Here is a 5,237-nt window from a genome sequence, read left to right on the forward strand (position 1 = left end):
ATTCCACTCTCATTACTGGAGATAAGCACTGAAATTACATAAAGTCATTATGCAGAAGTTAAACCAAAATTATATGAATTTAGACATAATTGCCTATTTGTAGTGGATGCACTTGATTACTTTTCCTGTAGCATGCTATGTTTTAATGACAGCGAGGAGTGCTATAGGTGCACAATAATTTATCTTTAAACTAAACTGTACATCTCATGTTATGAGAAAATATTTTTAGCGAGAACAATGATCAATGATGCGCACTTACTTCGATATTGCAGCGGACTGCTGGATTCGGTGGCAGTATATTTTCCACTAAAAATAGCTAAAAATACCTTATCAGCAAAACTGCATTAATTTAATTTAATTTGATTTTTTTTTTTTTAAACAATTGAAATAGTATTTGGCCAGTGGAAATGAATGAGATCAACTTTATTCTAAATTATTTTTCTGAGAACTATTTTAAACAGTTTTTTAATGGATATTTTGATATATTTATTCTAAAACATAACAAGGATACTGTATGATTTTTAGCAATAAAAATAAATGTGTATGGCACAAATGGCATTTATAGTCTCATATTTCCTTTAAGGGGTCCTATTATGCTTTTTCACTTTTTTAATTTTAGTCAGTGTGTAGTGTGTATGTTTGGGCATTAAAAAGATCTAGAAAGTTACAAATCTCAAAGTCCACTCCAAAGGGAGATATTTCGTTTTTTAAAAATCCCTTTTCAAGAACTACAACGAACGGCTCGTTTGGACTACGCGTTTGATTTCCGGACTTTGTGATATCACAAAGCGGCTCATTAGAATTTCATTACAAAGATTTCCCGCCTACAGAAATTCGAATGGTTGGGGGTTGGGGGGGGCGAGGTTGTGGTTAGAACGCTTGGTTCAGTGAGCGTATCAGACGAGACGATGAAGAAGAAGAGCTGCTGCAGAGTTAGTGCATCAGAGAAAACCAAGAAGAAGAGCTGCTGTGAGGACTGGAATTGAGAACCGCTGGTCTAGAACAATTCTTACAAGTACAACACGACGTAGCTGGGCGCCGCGGACAGACGCAGAACGGCGCCGCCGGTGTGCCCACACTCATAGAAAATAATGTATTTTAATTTTAAAGACGTGGCGCCACGCTGCGCGACTGCCTGAAACGCTGTTTTTTTCACCTCTGTGCCCAAACGTCTTTGTGGTTGCAATTTACTTTTTAACTCTGTTCCTGAGCATTATAACCCCAATTTGCTATTGTGTGCTGCGCATTTTACTGAGGACAGCTTCCACAACATGAGTGAGTAGTGCCGGATTCGCCAAAAGCTTTGTGTTGAAAGACGGAGCAAGGGGCGTGGCAGTACTGAAACACCGTCGAAGCTGTTCACCAATCACAACGCACTGTGACAGCTAACCAATCACAACACATTTTGTTTTTCGGAAGGCGGACCTTCATCAAAGCCGGAACTAATCGAGCCGTTTGTGCCAGGATGGGGAGAAAGGTATTTTAATAATGTAAATTATGTGAAAAATAATGTGTTTTTCGAACCACCAAGCATGAGAGCATGTTCTAGTACACCCCCAAAACAAAATCAAGACTTTGTAAAAGAGCATAATAGGACCCCTTTAAAGTCTTGTACCTTTGACGCTGTTAAACATGGTGTCACGTGGATGGGAATATACATGGAAATGATATGCAGATGAGGTTATGCATAGTAAAACTAGGCGTTGTAAGCTCCATATATGGTGATTTCGGGGAGGAGTCGGGGTGGAGATGCACGTACACACAATCTTGCAATTTTTGCTGGAAGATTGGGTTGATTCTTTTGTGGATCTGCTTGGAACTATTTTCATCAATCGATATTAACAGCTTGTTTATTGAACTAATTGATGTATACAACAATCATGCTTTTGCCTAAATGTCAGGACAACGGCTGAGATTGCCTGTGTGATATTGCTTCAGTGCTGCTATTTGCCAAGGCTCATTCCCAAACTCAAAGTTGTTTAAACTTTAAAATGTTTTAAAAAGAGTGCGCAAATATTATATCATAGTAACACTTTCTGGATGAGACTCTATAAATAGAAAAATAGAAAATCCTATTTAAAATATATTAAATCCTGAGTATGTACACTGATAACGGGCTAAAGCACTCATTTTTCCAACAATATATTTTAGATATTTATGAATTATGGTACAAAAGCTGAACATTTTTGCATAAATGCATGTCAGGCAGATTAATATTACAGCTATGGGGTTGCTTGAATTGACAGAGGGTTGGAGTGACATTATTGGACAAGAGCCATGACTGCGAACCTCTGCATTGGTTTGTAATTTCCTTTATCCTATTTTTAAAATAAAATAAAATTTTCTTGTCCTGTTGGCCTGATATTCAGTATGTGCACCTTTATTATTATTTGTGTTATAAAGGCACTGCAGACTTTAAAATGATGAGATTGTAAATGGCATTTACTGTGATTTAGGTTGCCGTGTGATTTGCTATTTTTAGAAAGAGGTCCTGTTGCTTAAAATGCCTGCCAGCTAATGGCCCTAGTTATCTCTCAAAGAAAGCTACAGACTTGGGGCTAATAAAATAGACCTTTCTGTTATTGCATTACGATGTCGGCTAGTTGCTGCTTAGCGAAAATGGTGCCTGGCCATGCTAACTGCATTAAAGTGAGTTTACACTGTGGAGAATGCAACATGCTTTACATATCAGATGGTCTGTCTTTGTCAAGATCTCTAAATGCCAGAATGTTGAACAGAAGGGTTGACTGTACAACAGTACCGCCTATGCAGTAACAGTACTTATTTCATAATGTTCATGCAGTCTTTGATAGATGCTGTTTACATACAGATATTTCCTAATATTCACTGTTGTCCATGGCAATGCTATATATATATATATATATATATATATATATATATATATATATACAGTCAGAATTGTGGAAAAAAAAGTCTCAAACACCTTTGGGTCCTAATCATCAGTGTTGTTATTATTAGTTTTTTTATTCATTCAAATAAAGCTGAAATATAATAATACTAAAACAACACTGCTGATCAAAGTATGTCAGAATCATATTGAAAATCATTCAGCCAACAAAACTTCTTCATATTTGTTCTTCAGTCTAACTTGGTGACGTTCAGCTCTAGTTAAAAGCATACTGTTTATTCTCTTTCTATTGAGACTGATGACATAAGCGCCAACGCTGATCACATAAGCGCCAAACACAGTGTGGCTGTTGTGATTGGCTTGATTCTAACATAGAGGTGTGATCACACAGCTGGAGAAAATGTTTGGCGTGATTCATAGCCTGGCTGAAAGCAGTGAATCAAAGATATATGTGACAACCCTGCGCAAATATAATAGCCTCATTACATGTTGTATTGCACATTAGGAGGCCGACATTAGTTTTGTTTAAACCTTTTTATAGGCAGTGCTGCATAGTGAATACCTACCCATACTCAAAGGGTGATCTTAATGTTATAAAAAGCGAAATGATGCTATTCTTCTGTACCTTGAATAGGAAGTTTCCGTGGGCACATCCGCTGCATTGTCTCAGTTGTCATAGAAACAGCCCAACTCTGGGACTTTAATTCAGATTGATTTTTTCCCTCTTTTGAACGACACGCTATTTTGTATGTCATTCTCTTTTGTGTTGAAGATATCCTGCTGAGCAAAACTAGCACTTAAATAACTGCGTTTATCCACACCTTTGACAGTGCACTCAAAAAGTGTCCTTCTGCAAAATGAAAAGCTTCATTCCAGACTGTCTGCCAGACATGAAGAGCTATAGTTAAATTATTATGTGCACCATGTGACACAGAACAGGACTGAAGTGCTCAGGACAAATACAGCTCTGTCCTCAGATCAATATGTGTATTTTTTTTTACTTCATAGCTCTTTTTCATCACTCCTTCCTGAGTGAGCCAGATTGTAGAAAGCAACAGCATAGCCACCTACACACACTGGCCGCTCTGTCTTGTTGGTGGTAGTGAAGATCTCTGGGCTCAGTCTTTCTACAGTCATATGCCCAGTCGCCCACACGAGCCGCCCACTGTCTGAGTCTTTACTAGGTGGTGTGAACGCGGGCCATCACGAGCAGACATATAGCTGCTATGTGTGGGATTGCATCCACTACGCTGAACGCATGTGGGCCAACTGCATTATCATTGTGATATTTTCCACACTGGCTGTTACGTGCCAATAACGCACTGATTCATCCTTTATTATTCTGTGTGATTTGGCTTTCAAGATGATTCAAGATGGAGCAGTAGTATAAAGCTGCCCGTTTACAGTTAATTATGTCATACTGCATACATTTGAATATTTTATAGAAAGAATAATGGGATTGTTCACCACAACTGTATTATTCATTCACCCTCATGTCACCCCTATATGTGACCCTGGACCACAAAACCGGTCATAAGGGTAAATTTTTTTAAATTGAGATTTATACATCATCTAAAAGCTGAATAAATATGCTTTCCATTGATGTATGGTTTGTTAGGATAGGACAATATTTGGCCGAGATACAACTAAAATCTAGAATCTGAGGGTGCAAGTTTTGATATATTTACAGTAGGAAATTTACTAAATATCATCATGGAACATGATCTTTACTTAAAGGGGTCATATGATGCTGCTAAAAAGAACATTATTTTGTGTATTTGGTGTAATGAAATGTGTTTATGCGGTTTAAAGTTCAAAAAAAAAAAAAAGGAAAATTGATAATTTGGACCCATACAATGTTTTTTTGGCTATTGCTAAAAATATACCCAAGCGACTTAAGACTGGTTTTGTGGTCCAGGGTCACACATAATAAAAGTCAATGGGGTCCAAAACAACATTGGTCCCCATTGACTTTTTTAGGGGTGAAATGAGGGTGAATGAATGATACAGTTTCCATGTTTTATGGACAAAAACAGTTTAGAATATCTTCTTTTGTGTTCTGCAGAAGAAATAAAGTCATACATGTTTTAAAACAACATGGATGAATAAATAATGGTATAATTTTCAGTGTTGCGTGAACCGTTGCTTTAATTATATAACACAACATCTTGTTGCTGTTGTCCACAACAGTGTTGTTGTTGTTAAGTAAAACTGAAACTAAAACGATTAAAATAATTTTCATTAATTGAAATAAAGGTAAAACAAAATAAAAATATATAGATCTAAAACTTTTTAAAATGGTGCTTTGGCGACTAACAAAATAAGTTTAGTAAGATGAAGTATTAAAATTACTGTAAATAAGCTCAAA

The sequence above is a fragment of the Sinocyclocheilus rhinocerous genome, unplaced genomic scaffold, assembly GCF_001515625.1.
Source record: "Sinocyclocheilus rhinocerous isolate Xijiao unplaced genomic scaffold, SAMN03320098_v1.1 scaffold1509, whole genome shotgun sequence".
Taxonomy (NCBI): Eukaryota; Metazoa; Chordata; class Actinopteri; order Cypriniformes; family Cyprinidae; genus Sinocyclocheilus; species Sinocyclocheilus rhinocerous.